Source organism: Cervus canadensis, chromosome 29 (genome assembly GCF_019320065.1).
Source record: "Cervus canadensis isolate Bull #8, Minnesota chromosome 29, ASM1932006v1, whole genome shotgun sequence".
Lineage (NCBI taxonomy): Eukaryota > Metazoa > Chordata > Mammalia > Artiodactyla > Cervidae > Cervus > Cervus canadensis.
In genome coordinates this window covers 28354221-28381841 of record NC_057414.1, presented here as the reverse complement: position 1 = coordinate 28381841, position 27621 = coordinate 28354221, and the positions used below count along the sequence as shown (strand labels likewise).

The 27621-nt window shown below is 42.0% G+C and overlaps 1 long non-coding RNA gene across 1 annotated transcript; it reads right to left on the bottom strand.

The window, feature by feature from the left end:
* Positions 1-26810, bottom strand: LOC122431230. Its single transcript, XR_006266465.1, has 4 exons — positions 26683-26810; positions 26180-26300; positions 7830-7975; positions 1-913 (listed from the first exon to the last, which is right to left on the bottom strand). It is a non-coding gene; the product is annotated as an uncharacterized LOC122431230 (long non-coding RNA).
* Between the last annotated feature and the right edge of the window lie 811 nt (positions 26811-27621).

The window sequence follows — 27621 nt, the reverse complement described above, 5'->3', positions numbered from 1 at the left end:
TTATATTTTTATTGTCTATCCATGGAGCCTCACAGCAAACTGGAATGAAAACTTCATACAAAGCCCTTCCATGTTTGATGTAACCTTCCTACCAGTCCCGCCTCTAAATAGTACTCTCTTCCAGATGAAGGTGAGTGGGGTTCAGTGCAACTGACTGCCCTCTTTCCTTTCAGCTTGGGACCACTTTGACCACGAGTAACTGGCCCAAGCTCCCTGCTCTATTTCAACACAGACCATGATAATAAGTAATGAAACTGACTATGTTGGCTCAATCCTCATATAATGGTAGCTCTGCAATCATTGGGAGGAAAGACGGGCAAAAATAAATGTGTGACTTCATCATTTTGGAGTTTTCAACCACAGGGTTTTTACACTCCACCCATGATTATTTCTTTCACATTATTTCCTGCCCACATCCCAGCACTTTTCTGAGCCTCCGTTCCCCTCAGACATTTCTATAATGTTCCCTCTGTACACCCTTCCGGGCCATCGATCACAGTTCTGGGAGCTTTAGCATGCTTCCTGGGAGCCTTGTCTAGTCTAGGCTGAAGTCAATGAAAAAACAGAGAAGGTTCAATGACTGAGGCTCTAATGAACCAGCTGAGCACTGGTCTACTTCTTTTACTGCACGGCCGTCCGGAGAGCAGTTTGTATGTAGAATTCCAATTCTGTCCGGTGACTGGAACATTTCAGAAAGTACTGTGAGGCACTCTTCTCGACTCTAGAATGGAGAAACCTAGCAATGTGCTATATTATGGGTGGATGAAAGAGAGAATGGTGCAAAGAGGACAGGGTCTAGAGCCATGTGGTTTGGTTGATTCCAAGCTCCACCGTTTATCAGGTTTGTGACTTTGTTCTTTAACCTCCCTATGCATCTGTGTTGTCTTCTGTAGAGCAGAAGTGATGACGGCTCCTGTTGTTACAAGAGAGCAAATGAGTTTACATTTAGGGCATTACCTATTAATAGCACATTGTCTATGCGGTACACATGTTAGCTAAATGAGAGACATTTTTATTTGGAGTATTACTGCTTTACAATGTTGCATTAGTTTCTGTTGTACAACTAATTGAATCAGCTATGTGTACACATAGATCCAAGAGAAAGAGACAATTTTTTAACTGGAGTTATCAGTTCAGTTCAGTCGCTCCGTCGTGTCCGACTCTTTGCGACCTCTTGAACCACAGCACGCCAGGCCTCCCTGTCCGTCACCAACTCCCGGAGTTTACTCAAACTCATGTCCATTGAGTCGGTGATGCCATCCAGCCATCTCATCCTCTGTTGTCCACTTCTCCTCCTGCCCCCAATCCCTCCCAACATCAGGGTCTTTTCCAATGAGTCAACTCTTCACATCAGGTGGCCAAAGTATTGGAGTTTCAGCTTCAACATCAGTCCTTCCGATGAACACCCAGGACTTATCTCCTTTAGGATGGACTGGTTGGATCTCCTTGCAGTCCAAGCATGTATAGTTGATATATAATGTTATATTAGTTTGGGGTGTACAGCAAAGTGATTCATTCTTTTTTAGATTCTTTTCTCATATAGGTTATTACAGAATACAGATTAGAGTTCCCTGTGCTATACAGTAGGTCCTCATTGGGTATCTCTCTTATATATAGTAGAGTGTGAATATTCATCCCAAGCTCCTGATTTATCCCTCCCGCCACAAGCATGTTTTCCCTTTGATAACTAGAAGTTTGTTTTCAATATTCATAAGTCTGTTTCTGTTTTGTGAATAAGTTCATTCATATCATATTTAAAATTAGATTCCATATACGAGTCATATCATATGGTGTTTGTCTTTGAGTTACTTCACTTAGTATGATAATTTCTAGGTCCATTCATGTTGCTGCAAATGGCATTATTTCCTTCTTTTATGCTTACTAATATTCCATTGTATGTGTGTACAACATCTTTATCCTGTCCTCTGTCGATGGACATTTAGGTGGCTTCCATTTCTTGGTAATTGTAAACAGTGCTGCAATGAACATTGGGGTGCATGTATATTTTGGGATTATTGTTTTCTCTGGATATATGCCCATGAGTGGGATTGCTGGACCATATGGTAGTCCTATTTTTAGTTTTTTAAGGAACTTCCATACTGTTCTCCATAGTGATTGTACCAATTTAGATTGAGAGACATTTGTAATTTAAGAAATATTTATGGACTATCCACTGTCCAAAGACACAATGTTAAACAACATGGAGATGGAGAAAATGAACAAAGTGTGCCTGCTTTTAAGGACAGTGTTTGGAGAAGCATAGACATAGCCTCAAAAAACCAAGAGAGGAGGGCTGGTACATGATCTATGCAGGGGGATTTGCACAGATGATGGACAGATCACTTCACACCAATGATGGAAGGCCAGTCTAGCTGGGAGGGGTCTAAGAAGGTTACCCAAGAAATGATATTTGAATTGCTCCTTAAAGGATGAGCAGTATTTCCAAGGGCCGATAATGTGGGACAGGTGGCAGAAGGCTGCCCCATGGGTGCCTAGCACAAACACAAAGTCAAATTGCTACCCTGTATGTCCACCAATCCCACATCTGTCTTCTCCCCAGGGCCCCTTTCCCAGGCTTGCCTGCCTTTCTTTCTCTTTTTCCATCCCTCCCTTCACTTGAAAATTTCTACCACAGGCCTCCCTTATTTTCTAATTACTTTCTTCTTATTTTATCTTTCTTTTAATCTCAAAAATTAATGTAAGCAATTTAAATCAAATAATATAGAAAGGTACAAAATGAAAATCAATCTTTCTTTTTCCACCCTCTGCTACTTAGAGGTAATAACAATGTGGTCATTTTGAAACATGACCACAAATTCTTAGTGCTTCTCCCTCTGATGGGAGCGTTATGTCTGTCCCCTTGAAACTGAGCAGGTTTATAGCTACTTCCACCCATGGAGGAGGACAGAGAGGGCAGTGCCTGCCTTCCAAGGCTGAGACATCAAAAGACCATGCAACGTCATCGTGTTCACCCAGCACCCTCTCTAGGAATCCTGAGCTTCCATATAAGAAACTCAGCCTTCTGACATCCTGGATAGCGAGGCTAGGTGCCCACATTCTGGGCAGTAGTCCCAGTTGGGTCCAGCCTTCCAGCCTTCTCCAGCACTTACAGAGTTAACAGACACCACTGCATAACTGATTTAACCAACTTTTACTGATAACTCCTGTAGTAGCCTCCAGGTTTTTGGAATTACAAAAATCCAGCCGTGAACACTCTTATCTATACGTTTTTGCTCAATGTATGGCTGCATCTGTAAGACAGATCTCAGAAATAATCCTGCTGAACCCAAGAGTACATAGGGATTTCCCAGGCAAGAATACTGGAGCAGTTAGCCATTTCCTGCTCCAGGGGTTTACCCTACCCAGGGATGGAACCCACATCTCCTGCGCTTGCAGGGGAATTCTTTATCACTGCTCTACCTGGGAAGTCCTTTAAACAGGTTATGTCAATTTAGATTTTTCCTGATCATGCATGAGAGTGCCTATTTCCCCACAGTCTCACCAACACTGAGTATTATTGCTTTTTCATCTTTACCATTCTGACATCATCTCTGCCTCCTTTATGATGTGCCCCAGCTGTATGCAGTGTGAGCAAGCCATCCAAGCGTGACCTGTCTCCACATGCAAACCCAGGGGAGGGGGGTCTGTAGAAGTGGGGAGGAGGGGTGTATAGAACGTTCAATATTAATGAGAACTAAGTTAACACAAAGATGAGACATAGAACATAGCAGCCTTGCAGAGTAGATGTGTCAGAATATAATGGAACTCAGCTCAGTGACATCCTGCTAATGGCAGGTATTATCTGAAGTCCAGAAAGACCCTGTTGGAAGAAGAGAGTTTGGGGCTGAGGGAATGAGGAGGGAGGTTTGAGAAATGAAAGGAAGTTCTTTCAGTTAATCAAAGTGCTCACTGAACAGCTGGCTAAAAATAGAATATTTTATAATGATTGATTACAACCTGGATGATTCCAGGATACAGTCAAGAATCGTGGGCTCCAAACGTCACTGCCTAGCAATATTACCTAGAGTGTTTTTTAGAAAAATATAGATATTTCATCTTCCTAATCACTGCTTTTAAACACATATATTGTTACCGTGATTCTGATTGTTGATCCAAGCTTCTAACAACCCATCAGGAAATTCTGAGGCAGAATAAGGTTAAGGAGCAGAGTTTCTCAAACATGCATGGGCATCAGAAACACCCGGGATCTATTAAAACACAGATTGCTGGGCTCTACCGTAATAACTTACAATTTGGTAAACCTGGGGTGGGCCTGGGAATTTGCATTTCTAGCAGGCTCCCAGGAGATGCTGGTCCAGGGTCAGAGCTTGGGGACCAATGCTACAGTAGGAGTAACACTGAGAGCTTGCTGGCTGGAAATGCAGAAATCTAAGCCCCACCTCAGACCTGAGGAATCAGAATCTGCATTTACTAAGAGACCCAGCCACCTGTGTGTTTATTAAGCGCCTCACTACAGGTCTTACCTTTGTTGTCTGGGAAAAGATTCAAAGGGAAGAGGCCTGAGGGAGTGGAAACCAGCCAGGAAGACCTGCATTCTGGTCGCAGTACTAATGACATTCATGATAAAATAAATTGCTTCATCTCCAGTGGCTTCTGGTTCCTTATAAATAAAAGGGCGATACTGAGGTAAGTAATCCTATAGATTTCCTTCCTTGTTACCTGTGCTTTAGATTTGGTAACTGAAATGCTGCATGGGCTGAATTGTATTCACTCCAAATTATAAATGTTGATGTCCTAACCCCCCAGTACCTCAGAATGTGACGGTATTGAGAGAGCGTGTCTTTAAAGAGGTTGCTTGTGGTTCAGCTGCTCAGTCAAGTCTGACTCTTTGTGATCTCATAGACTGTTGTCTGCCAGGTTCCTCTGTCCATGGGGTTTCCCAGGCAAGAATGCTGGAGTAGATTGCCATTTCCTTCACCAGGGAATCTTCCCAAGTCAGGGATCGAACCCGTGTCTCTTGCATGGGCAGGCATATTTCTCTTTTAAACATTTTTTTATTTTAAATATTTTAAATTTTTAAATATTTTAAATATTTATTTATTATTTTTGACTGTTCTGGATCTTCACTGGTGCTTGGGTTTTTCTCCAGTTGCAGCAAGTGGGGGCTACTCTCTATTTGCCATGCGTGGGGCTTCTCATTGCAATGGCTTCTCTTGTTGGGGAGCACCAGCTCTAGGGCACACAGGCTTCAGCAGGTGAGGCAGGCAGGCTCAGTAGCTGCAGCTCCTGGGCTCTAGAGCACAGGCTCAGAAGTTGTGGTCCACGGGCTTAAGCTGCTCCGAGGCATGTGGGATCTTCCCGGACCAGGGATAGAGCCTGTTACTCTTGCACTGGCAGGCAGATTCTTTACCCATTGACCCACCAGGGAAGCTGGCAGGCCGATTCTTTATGGATAAGCCACCTGGGGAGCCCCTTTAAAGAGGAAATTGAAGTTAAATTGGGTCTGCAGGGTGGGCATGCTCAAATTCAATGGACATGAACTTGGATAAGCTCTGGGTGATGGTGAAGGACAGGGAGGCCTGGCGTGCGGCAGTCCATGGGGTCTCTAGGGTGGATCTACTCTGACTTGTGTCCTTACAAGAAGAGAACAGGACACAGACAAGCACAGAGAAACAGTGAGAAGGCAGAGTGCGAACGTGGTCGCGTACAAGCCAAGGAGAGGCCTCAGAAGAAACCAGCTCTACTGACACCTTGATCTTGGGCTCAGAGCCTCCAGAACTGTGAGGACACCCGGTCAGTGCCTCTATGTTATGGCAGCCCTAATAGACGAATACACGTGTGTATTTTAGAACTTTGCAACTAAATCTAGATTAGAGTCTAAATGCAGGAATCGGATTTCTTATTACCACTCATTTCACATCAGACCCATTAGCTGCTGCAGGAAGAATGCCAGGAATTTCCACTGGGGCCTCAGGTTTTCTAGGTAATTCCAACATGGGTGCAAATTCATTTCCCTGGATTCCATACCAAAACTATGGAACCCTCATTTACCATCAAACATCCCATTTCCCCCAACCTGATTGCCACATGTACCCCCACTTCTACCAGCCCTACTCATTCTGCCTAGATTTAGCTTTAAATTTTGATCCCTTGTAGTTCAGTGGCTAAGACTCCAGGCTTCCAGTGCAGGGGGTCCAGGTTTCATCCCTGGCCAGGGAACTAAATCCCATATGCTGCAACTAAGAAAGACCCTGCTTGTTACAACCAAAGATCCCAAAACTTAGAACTGGTTTAGCCAAATAAATAAATATTTAAAAAAAATTTTTGATCTCTGACCTTTGATCTCAGTAAACCCCTTTTTTCAAAAGTCAAGTAAATCACATTTCTGCAGTGTTTCCTTGTTGTTTCATAATTCCTTTGCTCAAGCACAGGTTTACATTGATTGAATTTTCATTCAGATTGTTTTATCTCAGCTAAACCAAGATACTCACAAACATAAAGGATAAAGATGATGAGGATAGGAACAGTCCAGTCCAGTGTAGGTACATTCAGACCATCTCCTTGCTTCACTGTAGTTGCTAGACTAATACAGCTTAGAAGTAAGAAGTCTAGAATTTCTCTAGTTAAATGCAAAGACTCAGGCCTCCAAATGCTAATATAAGAAGCTCCAAACACTGTTTTGAGAACCCAAAAGGTAAGCCTATTTTTCACAAGTAAAAGATGTAGGCATCTTGGGCATTTTTCAGTAACGATACAAGTAGTCAAAATCCTACAAAAGAAAAAAAATTTAAGACATTTCTGAGCAACAGAAGGAATGTCAAAACTTATTTTTTTCTTTTTTCCCATCAAGGTAGTATAAAAGTGTGTTTCTTAGCTATAAATGTGCATGCACGTCACCTGGGGTCTTGTTAAAGTGTTCATTCTGATTCAGAAGGTCTGGAGTCTGAGAGTCTACATTTTTAAAAAGCTCCTAGTGGGGTACTTCCCTGGTGGTCCAGTGGTTAAGACTCTGCATTGTCACTGCAGGGGGTGTGAGTTCAATCCCTGGTCAGAGAACTAAGTTCCCACATGCCTCACAGAGTGGCCAAAAAAAAAAAAAGTCCTAGTGGAAGCCCACTCTGCTGGTCCATTGACGACATGCTGAATAGCAAGGATCTAGTGGAAACAGTGTCAGACTTTATTTTTTTGGGCTCCAAAATCACTGCAGATGGTGACTACAGCCATGAAATTAAAAGACACTTACTCCTTGGAAGGAAAGTTATGACCAATCTAGATAGCATATTAAAAAGCAGAGACATTACATTGCCAACAAAGGTCCGTCTGGTCAAGGCTATGGTTTTTCCAGTGGTCATGTATGGATGTGAGAGTTGGACTGTGAAGAAAGCTGAGCGCCGAAAAATTGATGCTTTTGAATTGTGGTGTTGGAGAAGACTCTTGAGAGTCCCTTGGACTGCAAGGAGATCCAACCAGTCCATCCTAAAGGAGATCAGTCCTGGGTGTTCATTGGAAGGACTGATGCTAAAGCTGAAACTCTAATACTTTGGCCACCTCATGCGAAGAGTTGACTCATTGGAAAAGACCCTGATGCTGCAAGGGATTGGGGGCAGGAGGAGAAAGGGATGACAGAGGATGAGATGGCTGGATGGCATCACTGACTCGATGGGCATGAGTTTGAGTAAACTCCGAGAGTTGGTGATGGACAGGGAGGCCTGGCGTGCTGCGATTCATGGGGTCGCAAAAAGTCGGGCACGACTGAGTGACTGAACTGAACTGAACTGAATGGAAAGAGAGGTCAATGGTTTCTGCAGTTTCAATGATACTAAAGTTTAAATTCTAAGATTTGCTTTGGATGGGTTAGACCCCTTTACCTTGTCGAAGGTGGGTGTTTGAGAGACACAAAACCTGGACATCATTCCTGTGGGCGCTTAACATCTTTTGAAGAGGCCAGCAAGACCAGGAGAAGATATCCAATCTGTTGGCTATTGTTACAAGTGGTGTGTTCCAGCTCACTCTTCTGCACTGACACAAAGAAAGGAAAGTATTAATAAATGATTGACACAAAGTGAGTTTAAATTGTAGAGTCTGATAAACATCCCTTCTCTACCTTTCCAGGTCCCTGGAGACATTCCCTAGGCCTGGTTATACAAGCTCAGCAGTTTTCTCACCTCCTAGTCCCAGAGGGTGCAGTATCATTAACCGAGGTACCCACCAGAAAAGGCAACTGCAGGTGTCCCCTACAGTTCACCAAGTTTCTGAATAAAACTTGTCTCTACACTGGGGTCACCTGAGTAGCTTCAGATATTGCTGATGGCCTGGTGTAATCCTCAAATACTGAGACTTAATTGATCTGGAGATCGTCCTGCGCTTTAGAATATTTTGAAGACCTCGCCCCTACCCCAAGATAGTTCAAATGTGCAAACAAGTATGGAAATCACTGCTAAACAGTAATTTTCTGAAGGACTTAAAAGAGCTGCCTCTCAATTGATTGTTCATTCATTCATGCATGCATGCACAGTTGTTGTTCAGTCGCTAAATCATGTCTGACTCTTTGCAGCTCCATGGTCTGCAGCATGCTAGACTTCCCTGTCCTTCACTATCTCCCAGAGTTTGCTCAAACTCATGTCCATTGAGTCGGTGATGCCATCCAACCATCTCATCCTCTGCTACCCCCTTCTCCTCCTGCCCTCAATCCTTCCCAGCAACAAGGTCTTTTCCAGTGAGTCAGCTCTTCGCATCAGGTGGCCAAACTCTTGGAGCTTCAGCTTCAGCACCAGTCCTTCCAATGAATATTCAAGGTTGATTTCCTGTAGGATTTAATGGATTGATCTCCTTGCAGTCCTTGCAGGGACTCTCAAGAGTCTGCATGCATATATACAGCAAATAATTACTGAGGACAGACATTGTGCCAATGTTATGCCAGGTCCTTTATGCCAAAGAGGAAGGACATAGCCCCTGCCCTCAGGGGTTTGCAGTCCAGGGGAAGAGATGTAGATGAGTGAACAGACAACTCAAGTATAGGATGATGGTTTCAGGGTGGTGGGACGATGGCATGAGGGATGACAGTAATGACAGAACCACATGTCTCCTGTGCAATTTCCTCTCTCAGAATCAAGACACCAGACAGCAGTTCTGACAGGAAGAGCACACAGTATTCACTCATTCAACAAATATTTAGTGAGCACTGATCACGTACCTATCATTGGGTGAGTTGCCGAGTAGATGGCAAATGAAGCAGTTGACTCCATAAACACAAAGTCTCATTCTCCTCTCTGAATTTTTGAATTTTCTAGTAGAGTAGATATTTGATGTCTTTGCGCTGCGCTGTAATAAGTCACTTCAGTCATGTGCGACTCCATGGACTGTAGCCCTCCAGGCTCCTCTGTCCATGGGATTCTCCAGGCAAGAATACTGGAGTAGGTTGTCATGCCCTCCTCCAGGGGATCTTCCCAACCCAGGGATCAAACCCACATCTCTTATGTCTCCTGCATGAGCTGGCGAGTTCTTTGCCATTATCACCAACTGGGAAGCCCTTCCTTGTCTTTAGTTGCTTGTCATTCAGTCTCTCTTCTGGTTCCAGGACTCAGAACTTTCTCTGAGAAACAGCCACATTTCTGGGGCTTTTTCTGGGGAATCTCCTCTAAGTAGAGCATCAAGTTTTCCTGGCTTTGACTTTTACCCTTGGACTTAAACTTGGTGTGTACATGGACATGGAGTTGTTGGCTTCCATCTTGCAACCCATGGATAGATGTAAAGGATGCAGCCAACCTGAAGAAGCAAGCCAGGATGTAGAGGCTGCTGTCTGGATGGCCCTGGATGAGGTCATGTCTGTATCCCCTGCCATAGGGCCTCCCCTGGTGGCTCAGAAGGTAAAGAGTCCACCCGCAATGCAGGAGGCTCAGGTTTGATCCCTGGGTCTAGAAGATCCCCTGAAGAAGAGAATAGAATGGCTATCCCCTGCTGTGTATGCTCATAATTTTCCTTTGGAGCCTAATCCAACTTGACTTAGCTTTCCTGGTATTTGCAACCCAGAGTGTCTGAACTGATGAACCTAAAATGGATTTTTTTCAGGACTATTTTTGTGTGATTGAAAACAAGAATAGACCCATTAATATCTGTTCATGAATTGCTCAGTTTCCTGTTTTGTAAAAATGTGTTTTTTAGATATTCTATTCTAATACATATTTAGGTGTATAAATAGAATTCTCTAAAGTAAGTCAGATCATGAGCTTAAGATGTTCTTTAGAAAAGTACTTAAATAATGCTACACCTAGTGAGCAGCTGCCAACTAAAGCTCAAAGAGCAGATGGAGGGAAGTATTCCAGGTTGTTCTCTTTGCCTTCTAACACATACCTGAGAGAACCTTCTAGGTTTGAGAAACCTAGGTTGGGGCTTTGCTTTCTCTGGACAGTATTGCTGTGTGATTAGGAATTATGGTGAGGAGGAGCTGGTGAGGTTTGGAAGGTCTTGAACCTCAGAACCAATCAGCTTGGAGTCCTAGCAGAGAGGTGTGCTCAGCTCCTGAAGGGTCAAGATATCCATGGTCCCAAGATACTGGGATAGAGATGACCATGAAGGTAGCAAAAGTTATCAGGTGAGATGGAGGAGAGTTTGTTAAACTAAGCATATCTCTTCACCTACTACTGTTTGTTCTTCTAAATATATCTCAAATTGTCTTCTTGATTCCAACTGTCTTGACATTTTTGTCCTAATTCTCATCATCACTAACCTAAACTAATGCAGCAATCTCTTAATTGTTCTTCCCACTTTTGTTTAATTGGAGGATAATTGCTTTACAATGTTGTGTTACTTTCTGCTGTACACCAATGTGAAGAAGCCATAAGTATACATACATTCCCTCCCTCTAGAGCATCCCTCCCTACTCCCCCAGCCCTCCTACTTGTCCTGTCCCTCCAGGTTATCACAGAGCACAGAGCTGAGCTCCCTATATTATACAGCAACTTCCCGCTAGCTATCTATTTTACCTATGGTAATATATATGTTTCAATGCTACTCTTCTTCCCCTACTATGTCCACAAGCCTGTTTTCTGTGTCTGTATCTCTATTCTTGCCCTGCAAATAGGATCATCAGTCCTCCTACTTTTAATAGCATTTCCACCTCCAGGCACCGAGTCAGTCCATCCTCCAAGCTGCACCTAAGTGGGCCAATCATGCTACCTATTTAGAATCCTTCTCACTTGTCCCATCACTTACAGAAGGTCCAAGATTAATGTCAAGGTACCATTTGCCTCTATCTACCTATAAAACCTTTACCTCTAATTTTCAGCACAGGCTAGGTTGCTTCAAGTATTTATGCCTGTGCTCACTGAGTTCTTTCAAAGTCTTTTGGGAAAAACCCTCTTCATCCTTCAAAACTAAGTCCAGATATTCCCTTCTTCAGGAGGCCTTTCCAAGAATCCCCTAATCTTCAAAGCCAATTCGTTCATTCTCTGTTCTTTATTTATAATTTCTATTTACCTTTATCCTCTAATATCCTGCCATTATATGTTTGCCCTTCTATCTAAGTTTGAGTCCCTTTAAGACAGGAACAGTTTTGGGGCTTCCCTGGTAACCCAGTGGTTAAGACTTACCTTCCAACGCAGGGGGCATGGGTTCAATCTTTGGACAGAGAGTTAAGATCCCACATGCCTTGCAGCCAAAAAACCAAAGCATAAAAAAAGCAGTGTTGTTGCAAATTTGATAGAGATTTTTAAAAATGGTTCATATCCAAAAATCTTTAAAAAAAAAAAAAAAGATAGGACTAGTTTCTTATTCATTTTCTGTCTCTAATATCAAGAGACCCTTGGACTGCAAGGAGATCCAACCAGTCCATCCTAAAGGAGATTAGTCCTGGGTGTTCATTGGAAGGACTGATGCTGAAGCTGAAACTCCAGTACTTTGGCCACCTCATGCGAAGAGTTGACTCATTGGGAAAGACCCTGATGCTGGGAGGGATTGGGGGCAGGAGGAGAAGGGGACGACAGAGGATGAGATGGCTGGATGGCATCACCGACTCGATGGGCATGAGTTTGAGTAAACTCCGGGAGCTGGTGATAAACAGGGAGGCCTGGCATGCTGCGATTCATGGGGTCACAAAGAGTCGGACACGACTGAGTGACTGAACTGAACTGAAACGAAATGAATATCAAGTACAGTGCCTGACACATCATAAATGTTGAAAGTTAGTCGCTCAGTTTTGTCTGACTCTTTGTGACCCCATGGACTGTAGCCCCCAGGTTCCTCTGTCCATGGACTTGAACCCAGGTCTCCTACATTACAGGTGGATTCGTTACCATCTGAGCCACCAGGGAAGCCCTCAGTGAATTTTCAGTGAATTGAACTGATTGCATATGTCTCCAAGTCAGTGCTGAGGGTGATTTGGAAACAGTCATCCTGATGATCAGAAAGTGAAAGTCCCATCCAATTCTTTGTGGCCCCGTGGACTATACAGTCCATGGAATTGTCCAGGCCAGAATACTGGAGTGGGTAGCCTTTCCCTTCTCCAGGGGATCTTCCCAACCCAGGGATCGAACCCAGGTCTCCCTCATTGCAGGTGGATTCTTAACCAGCTGAGCCACAAGGGAAGCCCAAGAATACTGGAGTGGGTAGGCTATCCCTTCTCCAGTAGATCTTGCCCACACAGGAATTGAACCGGGGTCTCCTGCATTGCAGGCGGATTCTTTACCAACTGAGCTATTAGGAAAGCCCCCTGATGATCAGGGGTGAGATCAAAATTAGATTAAGATGAGACAGGAAATGGGCTTCCCCGTGGCTCAGTGGTAAAGAATCTGCCTGCAATGCAAGAGACAATGGAGATATAGGTTCAATCCCTGAGTCAGGAAGATCCCCTGGAGGAGGAAATGGCAACCCACTCCAGTATTTTTACCTGGAAAATTCCATGGACAGAGGAGCCTGGTGGGCTACAGCCCATGGGGATGCAAAGAGTCTGACACAACTGAAGCAACATAGCACGCACGCATGAGATGGGAAACAGCTAAAAAATAGTGATAAAACTTTACCTATATGCTGATATCTCCTCTTAAAGGTCATCTAATTTAATATGTTAAGGCTTACCATGTTTAGCTTTTGCATTAGAAGTGACTAATTGTGACTAATTCTGAAAAAAAAAAATATTTATAAAGTGTGTAGATTTGAGTTGAAATCTCCATAGAAATCTCACACACTAATTCTGACTTATACCCAAACACCTTCTATCCAGTTTACTCTGGGAGAAAACAGGATTCCAATTACCTACCCTAAATTAAGTAAAAATGTCTGAGAGGAAAAGAAATTCTTAAAGAAAACAATTTTTTAAAGACATTCTTTAATCCTAATTATGCAAAACTAAAATTAGTGGAGACAATCTAGGCTGAATCCCAAAGGGTCAGAGTACAAGAAGGTAGAGAGCAAAGCTCCATTACCAGCCTGCCTTACCAATTCAGATGACTGGGTCCCTAGCAATGATTTCCAGACAGTCTATAGCCCAGAGCCAGGGGCGTGAAGCAGAGGGCCCCTCAATTTTTTTCTGAGTCTACAGTCACCCTTTTTGGATAAGCCCTGCTGGAGCTGGGTTGTGTTTATTCCTAGTAACCATTAAAGTTACAGCATCACTTTAAACTAGCTGCAGTAAAAGAAGAAAAAAAAACCCAGTGAGAGGGAGCCTGAGATTGCCTTGTAAAATTGGCAAGGACTTTTCACTTGCTTTTTGCTGCTGCTCTTAAATTCAAGGCTGGTTTCCACGTTCCAGAAGCCCTGTTTTGTGACTGAGGACGCTGGGGAGCAATGGGGCAATTTTCCCGTTTTGCCCCTTCATTTAGCAATTTCATTGTTAATATAATAAGATTAACCTTTCTGCTGTAGTGAGTGTGGCTTCTTCATGCCAAGGACACCATCCTGTTCATAAGGATAATAAATCCTCTAAAAAATAAAAAATCCAACAATCAAGAGACAAATGTAACAACCTGGAATTTCTGGATCCTCCACCAATTTAATTAGAATGGCAATGAAAGAACATGTGCCTAATTAAACTGTCAATCAAACCAAAATGACATGCATCCTATTTATACAAATGTTTACTCCTGTTTCTGTGGTTTGAATCAGCCCTTCTAGCCCAGGAGGCAGCAAGTGGTGATTAAAAAACAAGTGAGATGAGAAATCTCCACAGACTAAGTAATTTAGCTTTACCTGGCTGCTACAATGCTTTTGATTATTTTATTTTTCATTAATACATTTTTATCTTTTTAATGTTGTGTTCATGAGTGTGTTTAGTCACTCAGTCGTGTCTGACTCTCTGTGGCCCCACGGGCTGTAGCCCGCCAGGCTCCTCTGTCTGGGGAATTTTCCAGGCAAGAACACTGAAGTTGGTTACCATTTGCTACTCCAGAGGATCTTCCAGACCCAGGGATCAAACCCATGTCCCTTATGTCTCCCGCATTGGCAGGCAGGTTCTTTACCACTCGTGCCACCTGGAAAGCTTCATTTCTAATGAAAATGCACGTATTATACATGTATGACTTGATCAGTTTCCCCAGACTGACTACATCCACTTACTAAGACCAATCACAGAGCATGGTCAGCAACCCTGAACTCCACGACTCATGCCTTCCAGTAATTTTTCCTTTCCTCCTAAGGGTAGCCACTGTCCTAACTTCTCTCCATAGAGCTTAGTCTTTGTGTATTACATAAACAGAATCATTGGGAATGTGCTCTTCAAATGTCTGTCTTCCTTATGTGATGTTATGAGATTCACCCACAGTGCTTTCTTACTGCTGGGCCATGCGACTGTGTGGCTACACCACACTCCAGACTCCTATGATCCATTCTGCTGCTGGATCACACTGTTTGAGCTGTTTCCTGTTTGGGATATTATGGGGCTTCCCTGGTGGCTCAGATGGTAAAGAATTCGCCTGCAGTGTGGGAGACCTGCATTTGATCCCTGGGTCGGAAAAATCCCCTGGAGAAGGGAATGGCAACCCACTCCAGTATTCTTGGACTGGAGGATTCCATGGACAGAGGAGCCTGGTGGGCTGCAATCCAAGGGGGTCACAAAGAGTTAGACATGGCTGAGCGACTAACACTTTCACTTTCACTTCACTGGGGTATTACGAGAAGTATGGCCATTAACATTCTAGTACATGCCTCTTGGTGATATATGTTCATGGGCTTATTGGGTTGTAATTTGCCGTAAAAAAAAAAAAAAGAATGAAATAATGTCATTTGCATCAACATGGATGGACTTAGCTATTATAATGCTAAGTGAAGTAAGTCAGTGAAAGACAAATGCTTATATGCAGGATCTAAAAACAAATGAACTTATTTACACAACAGAAATAAACTCACAGAAACTGAAACAACTTATGGTTACCAAAGCAGGCGTGAGAAAGTGAAGTGAAAGTGTTAGTCTCTCAGTCATGTCTGACTCTTCGTGACCCCATGGACTGTAGCCCACCAGGCTCCTCAGTCCATGGGATCTTCCAGGCAAGAATACTGGAATACGTAGCCTTTTCCTTCTCCAGGGGATCTTCCCAACCCAGGGATCAAACCTGGGTCTCCCATATTGCAGGCAGATTCTTTACCATCTGAAGTGGGGGCGAGGGTAGGGATAAATTAGGAGTTTAGGATGAACAGATACCCACTACTCTGCAGACGATAGATAACAACAAGGCAATATTATATAGCCCAGGGAATTATATTCAGTATTTTGTAATAACCTATAATGGAAAAGAATCTAAAAGAGAATATAAATACATATATATGTATAAGTGAATCACTTTGCTGTATAACTGAAACTCTACAAACCAAATATATGTCATTTAAAACATAAAAATTAAAATACATATACATGTATATACCCAGAATCTGACCTTCCCTAGGTTATTCTAATTCTAGATACCATGGCTCTTTCAAAAGTTTATTCTTCTATATTTTAGCATTTTTACTACCCTTTCTTTGAAATTTTCTCATAATACCCCTCCCTCTCACCATGCTGCCCCTCAACCTATTTGCCATGACATTATAGGTACTTGTTTTTTTTTCCTGTACTGATATCTTTCTTTGTAATTCCCTGGCCATTTTCTCTCCCTCACTTTAGCTTCCTGATCTTCTTGCTATTCTACTTCCAGGACAAGAATCAATGTTTTTTTATGATTTTTCATTTTTATCCATGTTCCACAAATGTGTATATAACAATGATGATACTGGGGATGATTTTAGGAAGAATATGGATGAATATTTCTTTTGTAATAGTTATTTTATTTTACTGTATATTAGACAAAATATAACTAGCACATAAAGCCTGAGATTTCACAGACATTATTGCTTAGATGAAGTGAAAAAAATAAGTTTAAGTCAAATTACAGTAAAATATTAAATAAACACTACTATAAGAGTATGAAATAGTGGGGGAAAATGTAAGTAGTACAAAATTGAAGCTAAGGAAATGTATGTGGGTCTTCAAATAAAAAATGTTCAAAGTTCTCTTTGAACACTTGTGATGGCCACCTGGCGAGGTCCATTTGGATTGTGGTCCGTCATAATTTTAACATTAATAAGTAAATCTCAAAAGGATTCCCCCCCAAACAAGTTCCTCTATTGATTCAATGATTCCACTATTCTAGGAGGCCGAGTCCAACAATGGGACATCATCTTTTATTCATCTCTCTCTTTTGTCCCTTTTATTCACTAAATTTTTAAATCCTGAAATCACTGTCACATTTACCCTTTCCCTTTTATTCTCATTAACATCATCCCAAGCCATGACCCAATTACCTCATGCCCAGATCACTGTAATGACCTCCAAACTATCCTCCTGTCTCTATCTAAATTCAATAGCTCTCTGCCAATGCCCTGAAATCATTCCCATGCTAAAAATCTCTAGTAACTTCCCCTGAAAACAATGTCTAAGATCCCTAACCCCATGCTAATAATAACTAACATGGATTGAGTTTTCTGTGCTGAAAACCTTACAGGAATTTTCTCATTTAATCCTCATGACAACCCTATAAGGTAGATACCACAGATGAGGAAACTAAAATTTAGAAGTTAAATGGCTTACAAGAGCTAGTAAGCGGCAAAGCCAGAATTCCACCTCAGATGTCGTTGTTCAGTCGCTCAATCGTGTCCGACTCTATGACCCCATGGATTGCAGCTTGCCAGGCTTCCCTGTCCTTCACTATCTCCGGGAGTTTGCTCAAACTCAGGTCCATTGAGTCAGGGATGCTATCTAACCATGTCATCCTCTGCCATCCCTTTCTCCATTTGCCTTCAATATTTCCCAGCACCAGGGTCTTTTCCAATGAACTGGCTCTTTGCATCAGGTGGCCAAAGGATTGGAGCTTCAGCATCAGTCCTTCCAATGATTCCCCTAAGGATTGACCGGTTTGATCTCCCTGATGTCCAAGGGACTCTCAAAAGCCTTATCCAGAACCACAACTTGAAAGCATCAATTCTTCAGCACTCAGCCTTCTTTTTGGTCCAACTCTCACATCCATACATGACTACTGGAAAAACCATAGTTTTGACTATAGGGACCTTTGTGGGCAAAGTGATGTCTCTGCTTTTTAATAGGCTGTCTAGATTTCTCATAGCTTTCCTTCAAAGGTGCAAGCTTCTTTTAATTTCATGGCTGCAGTCACCGGTTGCAGTGATTTTGGAGTCCAAGAAAATAAAATCTGTCACTGCTTCCGTTTTTTCCCCTTCTATTTGCCGTGAAGTGATGGAACTGGATGCCATGATCTTAGTTTTTTGAAAGTTGAGCTAAACTAGTTTTTTCACTCTCCTCTTTCACCCTCTTCAAGAGGCTCTTTAGCACCTCTTCAACAGCCTAATGCTATCTTTCATCTAAACTGCCTATTGACAAATCCAACATTCTTTCTAGTTATGTGTCATCTTTGGGTCCTCTACTCCATTTGCTTTTCTCCCCTAATTTAGGTGAGTCTCATTCTTTAAATATTGGGCCTCTATCAAGCTCCGCCTAGGTTCTGATACTCTATACTCCCCTGCCACATACACACATTGCAGAACCACCTTCTACTATAATAATACCCAAATGGTACCTCTCCTTGAGGACCTGACTCAAGTGTAGACCCTTATTTTGACGCTAACGCCAGAATTACAAAATTACCCCTGGAAGAAATAGAGAGCTGTACTTCCAGATTGAAAACTTACACGCTTGGGCCCTAAACTCTTCAGCTTCAGTCCTGATGTGAACCTGGCTCTATGGACAAGTTACTAGAAGGAAAGAAGGCAACACCCCCACCCCATCCTATGAACAGAATGTCCTTTCATCTCTGAATTAAGCACATTTCAAAGAAAGGCAAGTGGACTCAGTTTGAGGCATTTCTTCTCAACTTTTTATGTGCACAGGGCGTTTTCAGCTCATTCTTTGTGTTCCATAGACATTCTATAATCATAATAACAGTGTGTGTGTGTGTGTTAGTCACTTAGTCGTGTCTGACTCTTTGTGACCCCATTGACTGTAGCCTGCCAGGCTCCTCTGTCCATGAGAGTCTCCAGGCAAGAATACTGGAGTAGGTAGCCTTTTCCTTCTCCAGGGGATCTTTCCGACCCAGGAATCAAGCCCGGATCTCCCACATTGCAGGCAGATTCTTTACCATCTGAGCTACCAGGGAAGCCCCAAACACAGGCTGGGTTCCAAATGGGCCAGTGTTTCAGAGACAGAGAGACAAGCATGAGTTCTGCCCACAGAAATCATGGCCTCAGTAAGCAGTTGGTTCACCAGGATTTGTTGTGCTTACTGATCTTCTTTCAATTGGTCAATTCATTCCTTGAGTTGTTGTCCACAGACAAGCTAGAAGAGAAATAGAGCTGGCAAAAATGAGCTGTTTCTTCTGTTCCTTTTGTGTAATAAAAGGCCACCAAAAAAAAAAAAAAAAAACACACCAAAAACCGAAAATAAAAACCCTTAGAATTAGATGGAAAGTTAGACATAATCTATTCCCACCCCTTCATTTCAGAGATGACAAAACTAAGGCTCTAATAGATACAAAGTCACATACCCAATTGTGTCTGACTCTTTGGGACCTCGTGGGCTATAGCACTCCAGGGTCCTCTGTCAATGGGATTTTCCAGGCAAGAATACTGGAGCAGGTTGCCATTTCCTTCTCCTCTTGGGAATCTTCCGGACTTGGCAACTGAACCCAAGACTCCGGCATTTCCTGCACAGCAGGCGGATTCTTTACTACTGAGCCACCAGGAAAAAGTAACGTAATAGTAATAATTAATGGCATACCTAGGATTGGAACCCAGGACTTTGAGCCACAGTGCAGTTCTTAAAACCATAAAGCTTTTAAATCCTAGCTCTCTTAATAGGGTTATAATTTTGCAAACATGGACACACTCTTCCTCTTTCTGGGATTTAGTTCTTAATTCTGTAATGAGGCTAACGTTGATGATTACACTAATTTTGAAGGATTATTATAAGAATCAAATAAAGTCAAGTGAAAAAGGTAATCTTGCACATAAGAGTTGCTCAAGAGACGTTCTTTTGTTCACCCAAATAGTTGTCGGTAGACATCAGGAAGAATCTGGCTAAGACATATCTTCAGAAGGTGACTGAAACATTGAAGACCTAATCTCATTAAGTTTCTGAAAACCCGAGAGGGCCTTGAAATCAGGGTGGGGAGAAGGGAGACAGATATGAGAGGGATGATGTTTAGTGGCAAATGTGTCCCCCTTGTTTGTTTTTTAAAGGAAAAGGTGTGACTGGGTGACTCATGAAACACTAATTAATTTTTTTTTATTCTTTTCATCCCTGTAACACAAACAAACTACTTTCAGCAATGCCGAGCTTTCTGGAGACCCAGGAAAATAATTGCCTGAGTGCAACATTAATTGCTTTAAAAATTAATTTTATGTTTTAGATTTGTTTTTAAGATGTTAAAAGTGAGTGTAGAGCTAAGTATTAAGTTAGGTGACCCCTAACCCAGCAGAAAGAGGCAGAGCTGAGGGGAGTTTCTTGCCAACCATTCTCACTGCGTTCAGACCTTGGCCTCATTCTGGGTCTCTGCTTACAGTGATGGAGGTACCTGACCCCGGGCAATGACGTCATGTCCCATCTCTCTCCACAACCTGCTGGTGGTCCTTGGAAGAGAGTTTCTCCGAGTGCTGCTTCCTGTCCTTGTCTGCTTGCTCTGAAGCCTGCTAAGCCTATAACGCTTAGATGGGGTCTGTGAGTGCTGATATCAAATGATCAGGAAAATTCTGATCTTGCAGCATGGTTTGAGTTTTCAAATTATGAAAAATGTATATGCATAAAAGTACAGAGAATCATTTTACAATTACCCATGGACCATCCAGATTTGCTGTATGTTAACTTTTTCCCTTTATGCTCTAGAAAAAATTTTAAAGCAAATATTTACAAATATAACTGAACACTCCCAAAGGTGGCTCAGACAGTGAAAACTCTGCCTGCAATGCAGGAGACCCGGGTTCTCTCTCAGTTGGAAAGATTCCCTGGAGAAGAGAATAGCAACCCATTCCAGTATTCTTGCCTGGAGAATCCCATGGACAGAGGAGCCTGGTGGGTTACAGTCCATGGGGTTGCAAAGAGTCAGACATGACTGAGTGACCAACACTTTTACTTTTCACTTTTTGAAATTTTTCTCTTGCCTCAAAGATAATCACTATCTTGAGAGTGAGTTTTATCTTTATATCTGTACTGTTCATAGTTTTACTATGTATGTATTCAAAAATAATATATAATATTAATTTGTTCTTGAATATTTTATATATATCATATCATCTGCACATGTATCTTTGTAACTTGCTATTTTTCACTCAGCATATTTTTGAGTTGTATATATGTTGCTACATTTAAATCTAGTTTGTTTTATTTTAATAGGCAATACTTCATTATATGAATGGACTACACTTTATCTGTTACATTATTGATAGACATTTAGCTTGTTTGCAGTTTTTTGAGATTACTTGAGTGCCGAAAAATTGATGCTTTTGAACTGTGGTGTTGGAGAAGACTCTTCAGAGTCCCTTGGACTGCAAGGAGATCCAACCAGTCCATCCCAAAGGAGATCAGTCCTGGGTGTTCATTGGAAGGACTGATGCTGAAGCTGAAACTCCAATACTTTGGCCACCTCATGTGAAGAGTTGACTCATTGGAAAAGACCCTAATTCTGGGAGGGATTGGGGGCAGGAGGAGAAGGGGATGACAGAGGATGAGATAGTTGGATGGCATCACCGACTCGATGGGCATGAGTTTGAGTAAACTCCAGGAGTTTGTGATGGACAGGGAGGCCTGGCGTGCTGCGATTCATGGGGTCGCAGAGTCGGACACGACTGAGCAACTGAACTGAACTGAAGGGTGCAGTGAATATCCTTGATCATATCTGCTTGTAAACATGTGTGAAATTTTCTCTTGGATATACATATAGGAGTCAGCTCCTGGATCATAAGGCTTATATATCTCCAGCTTTCTTAGATTTGGACCAATTCCTCTCCAAAGAGGCTGCACTAATTTACACTCCAATCTCCAGTTTATGACAATTCTTGTCTCCTCTTCAGTGCTTGATGTCATGAGACTTACAAAAATTTTCCTAATCGGATGGGTATTAAAATGACCTTTCCAAAAAAAAATGACCTTTCTTTTAGAAGTTAGTCCTAGTTTGACACCTAGTTTGATCACTAGTTTGACACCATCTGTATTTTGGATGACCTGGTTTACTAGCCAGCCTGTTACCCTCCATGACCAACTGTGTTAGCAAGTGATTATAAAGGAATAAATTAATTAGTTAATGTATTTTCCTTCCTACTAACAAGGTTGCACATTTTAAAATGTTTTTTAGCAATTGGGGCTTCCCTGGGGGCTCAGATGGTAAAGAATCTGCCTGCAGTGTGGGAGACCTGGGTTCGATCCCTGGATTGGGATGATACCCTGGAGGAGGGTATGGCAACCCATACCAGTATTCTTGCTTGGAGAATCCCCATAGACAGAGGAGCCTGGTGGGTTACAGTCCATGGGGTCGCGAAGAGTCAGACACTATTGAGCAACTAAGCATAGCACAGCATTGGCTTTTTGAATTTTCTTTTCTGTGGATTTCTTCTGTAATATTAGTTATTATTTTACTATTTTATACAATTTTAAAGGTTATTTTCCATTCACAGTTATTATAAAATATTAGCTATATTCCCTGTGATGTACAACATATCCTTGAGCCTAACTTACATCCAGTAGCTTGTATCTCCCTCTTCCCCATCCCTATATTGCCCCTAACACACACTGGTAATCACTAGCTTGTTCTCTGTATCTGTGAGTCTGCTTATTTTTTGTTATATTCACTAGTCAAGGCTATGGTTTTTCCAGTGGTCATATATGGATGTGAGAGTTGGACTGTGAAGAAAGCTGAGCACCGAAGAATTGATACTTTTGAACTGTGGTGTTGGAGAAGACTCTTGAGAGTCCCTTGGACTGCAAGGAGATCCAACCAGTACATCCTGAAGGAAGTCAGTCCTGAATATTCATTGGAAGGACTGATGCTGAAGCTGAAATTCCAATACTTTGGCCACCTGATGCGAAGAACTGACTCCTTGGAAAAGACTCTGATGCTGGAAAAGATTGAAGGCAGGAGGAGAAGGGGATGACAGAGGATGAGATGGCTGGATGGCATCACCAACTCAATGGACATAAGTTTGAGTAAACTCCAGGAGGGAGATGATGATGGACAGGGAGGCCTGGCGTGCTGCAGTTCATGGGGTCGCAAAACGTCGGACACAACTGAGCAACTGAACTGAACTGACTGATTGACTAGTTTGTTGTTTTTTGGTTCCACATATAATTATTTGCCTATAGAACAATAAATAAGTATATATCTTTCTCTGTCTGACTTATTTCACTAAGTATAATGCCCTTGAAGTTCATCCATGTTGGGGCAAATGGCAAATTCCATTATTTTTTATGGGTGGGTAACATTCATACACAACACACACACACACACAGAGCACATCTTTATCCACTTATCTGTTGATGGACACTTAGGGTGTTTCCATATCTTGGCAATTTTAAAAAATGATGCAGTGAACATTGGGCTGAATGTATCTTTTCAAATTATTATTATTGTTATTTTGTATTTTTCACATATATATCCAGGAGTGGAATTGCTGGGTCATACTGTAGTTTTATTTTTAGATTTTTGAGAAATCTCCATACTGTTTTCCACAGTGGCCACACCACTTTACATTCCCACTAACAGTGTGCCAGTGTACAAGGGTCTCCTTTTCCCTTCATCCTCACCAGCATTTATTTGTACTGTTTTTGATGGTGGCCATTCTGACAGCTGTGATGTGGTATCTCACTGTGGTTTGCCTTGCATTTCCCTAAGCATTAGTGATATTGACCATCTTTCACATGCCTGTTGGCCATCTGCATTTCCTCCTGGAAAAGTGTCTACTCAGTTCTTCTGCCCATTTTTAAATTGGGGCTGTTTGTTTTTTTGATGTTGAGTTGCAGGAACCATTTATATATGTTGGATATTAATCCCATATCAGTCATATCATTTGCAAGTATTTTTCTCCTGCTCAGTAGATTGTCTTTTTATCTTGTCAATGGTTTCCTTTGCTGTGCAAATGCTTTTAAGTTTAATTAGGTCCCATTTGTTGATGTTTGCTTTACTTTAGAAGATGAATCCAAAAAAAAAAAAAAATCTTGCAGCAATTTGTGTCAAGGAGTGTTCTGCCTATATTTTCCTCTAGGAGTTTGATAGTATCTGGTCTTATATTTAGATCTTTAATCCATTTTGAGTTTATTTTTGTATATGGTGTGAGACAGTAAGTGGTGCTGGGAAAACCGACAACTCTATGTAAAAGAATGAAATTAGAACATTTTCTGACACCATATACAAAGCTAAACTTCTGTATTTTTTTGTTCATGTCCTTTGTCAATTCATCTCTTGCTTTTTTTTTTAACATGTTTGTAGAAAAATATTTTTAATATTCTGGAAATGAATCCCTTGTTGACTATGCAATATTGATTTCCTCATTCCTGAACTCTTCATTATTTTTATGGGGCAGACTTGAATGTGCAAGCAGCCTTGGAGAAGCACTGTAGTTCAGAGTTTCCCAGGCAGAGACTGTGTTGGGCCATCACATTGGATCTGTAAAGCAATATGGTGGAGTGGCTGGGATTTAGCAACCCTGGTTTCTAGCTTCACCTTGACCCTTGATTAATCCAAGAATTCTCAGGGCTCTTTTGCTTCATCTGTGAAATCATAATATGAATGCCAACCTCTATGAAAAGCAAATAAGATACATAAAATCACCTTTGAAAATACTGTGCAAATGCTAGCCATTATTACTAGCAGCAACTCAAACATGAGATTATCATATTAGTCTGCTTGAGGTGCCATAACAGAATATGATAGACTGGGTGGCTTAAACAATAGAAATGTATATTTCCCCACAGTTCTGGAGGCTAGAAGTTCAAGGTCAGGTGCTGGAGTGGTTGGTTTCTGATGAGTAGTTTCTTCCTGGATGCCACCTTCTTGATGTGTCTTTCCATGGTGGAAAGTAAGCTCTGGGTCTCACCCTCTTCTCAAGAAGGGACCAGCCCTATCAGATTAGGGCACTACCCTTGACTCCTCTTAGTCTTTATCACCTCCTCAAATCTCCAGACATGATCACATCTGAGGTTAAGTCTTCAATGTAAGGATTTGGGGGAGATACAATTCAGTCTATAGTAGTCATGGTACATTGATGTCGACTCATTTATTTCCAAAAGGATCTAAGTTTCTTAATCTTTCTACAGGGCTTGAAGACCTAGAGAGGAACATCACTAATTCTGTCGTTATCTCTGACTTGCTCTATTCAAAAGTATTATTGTTATTAAGCCAAAGGTTGATCATTTCTGAGACTCTCGTTCAGAAGGAACAATCTCTGATGGTTGGTATTTTTCCCATAAGGTAAACTTAAAACTGATAAGGTGAAGAGACTAGAGCACTACCATGTACTAGAGCTTTCTATGATATTAGAAATGGTCTATAAAATCTACACTGTCTAATATAGTAGCCACTAGACCCATAAATGATGGAAGAAGTGGTGTTTTTTTGTAATTTTTATTGGAGTTTGGTTGATTTACAAAGTTGTGATAGTTTCAGGTACAGCAAAGTGAGTCAGTTATACATACACATCTATCTACTCTTTTTAAGACTTTTTTCCCATATAGGCCATTACAGAGTACTGAGGAGAGTTCCCTGTGTATACAGAAGGACCTTATTAGTTGTCTGTTTTGTATACAGTAGTGTGTGTATGTCAATGCCAGTCTTCCAATTTATCCCTTCCCCTCATCCCCCCTGGTAACCATACGTTTGCTTTCTATATCAGTGCCTCTATTTCCATTTTGTAGATAAGCCATTTGCAGCAAATGGGGGGAACTAGAGATTGTCATACCGAGTGAAGTAAGAGAAAGTAAAAACCAGAGCTTTGACTAGATGGACTTTTGTTGGAAAAATAATGTCTCTGCTTTTTAATATGCTTTTTAATATGTTGGTCCTTCTATGACCAACCTAGACAGCATATTAAAAAGCAGAGACATTACTTTGCCAACAAAGGTCCATCTAGTCAAAGCTCTGGTTTTTCCAGTAGTCATGTATGGATGTGAGAGTTGGACTATAAAGCAAGCTGAGTGCTGAAGAATTGATGCTTTTGAACTGTAGTGTTGGAGAAGACTCTTGAGAGTCCCTTGGACTGCAAGGAGATCCAACCAGTACATCCTAAAGGAAATCAATCCTGATATTCATTGGAAGAGCTGGTGCTGTAACTCCAATATTTTGGCCACCTGATGCGAAGAACTGACTCATTGGAAAAGACCCTGATGCTGGGAAAGATCGAGGGCAGGAGGAGAAGAGGCCAACAGAGGATGAGATGGTTGGATGGCATCACTGACTTGATGGACAAGAGTTTGAGCAAGCTCCAGGAGTTGGTAATGGACAGGGAAGCCTGGTGTGCTGCGGTCCATGGGGTCGTAAAGAGTCAGACACGACTGAGCGACTGAACTGAACTGAAAAAGACAAGAGAAGCTTAAAGCTCACATGAAAATTCCAAACTGGGGGATGCATGTAAGTGTCAGAGAATGGCATAAATCAAGAGGGATGGGAAGTAAGGAAGGAAAAAAATTCTGAGGGGAACAGGCCCATACAAAGTACAGCACCAGCACATGCTTCAAAGGTCAAGCATTTGGAAAAGATCAAGTTTTTACCTTTCCCATTTTTTCTTTTACTTTCAGGAAATCCAAGAAATAATCCTTAACGATAGAGGGTTTCCAGATTTATGATGGAGAGGCCCCCTTGGCAACCAGGCTGAACTAAAATTCAGCACGCCTGAAATGAGAAGAGAAAAAAGCATCTACTTGTTCCTTCAAAAGGTTTCAGCTTATAAAATGATTTTCCCAGGGTCCCAAATAGAAGTAGTTCACAGAGGGAGATTGGGGAGCACAGACAATTCAATTACCAGCCAGGCTGTGAGATCTGCCATGTTAGGCCCATCTCTTATTAGGGAACATCAACAAATTCAAGATCCCAGAGCATCTGAAACTAAGAGCAATCGTCAAATAAGGAAGGTCCCATAGGCTGGTCAATAAGCAAGAGAACCAGTAACACAGATTTATGAAGGCCATGATTCTGAATTATTTATCAAAACAGAAGATTAGACAGCTCCAAATCTGATCTGGAAACACAGATTTGAAAATTCCAGCTTACTCACACAGTTTAGAATCTCAAACACCGGGACTTTTCTGGTGACTCAGGGGTTAAGAGTCCAACCTTCCAGTGCGCAGGAGATCGTTTCCCTGGTAAGAAAGTAAGATCCCACACGCCACGGGTAACTAAGCACCCTAGCTACTGAGCCCACAACTACTGAGACAAATCCAAGTGATGTAATGAAGACCTAAAAAAAGAAAGAGAAAGAAATCTCGAAAGCTACTTCTCTAAACTCAGAACCCAAACTCTCAACCATCATCTCACGACTTTGGCCCCCTCCCTGCCACTCACACACTCTCAGATGTATTTACTGTGTTTGTGATTTAGCCAGTGCCTTTGTGTGCCTGACAACATAGGCGTTCAAATGATTAGAACCATCTATTGTGCTCAAATCAATAGGCTGAACCCACACTTACTTTTTAGCTCAGAAAAGGTTTTCCATTTTTTCCCCGTTAATGGCCTTTAACATCTGCGCCAGTAACCATCAAGCCAGGATAAAATGTCCCTGAGTTGGAGCAGAGGGGTGAGACAGGAGCCATGGGGCCCAGACACCTTCATACACCTCACCAGAATCTTAAAAGTGTGGAGTTTCCTGAGGAAACCACATCCCCCAAGTCCCTACTCCTTAGTGAAGCCACTCACTCACTCCCTCCTTCAATGTGCCCTCTCTGCCCTTGCCCCAAATCTCATGTATCCTTGTGGCCCTCCAAGGTGATGTCAGGAACCAGGTTTCCATGGTGATACAATCTGGACTCCCATAAGAGAGCCACAAAGCCAGGAGGAGTCCCAGTGCCTTTGCAAAAATTGTAACATTATTATTCACTCCATGGACTCAGTTGCTCTTATTATTCTTTACAATGGGCTTCCCTGGTGGCTCAGTGGTAAAGAATCTGCCTGCCAATGCCTGCTAATGCAGGAGACATGGGTTCGATCCCTGGGTTGG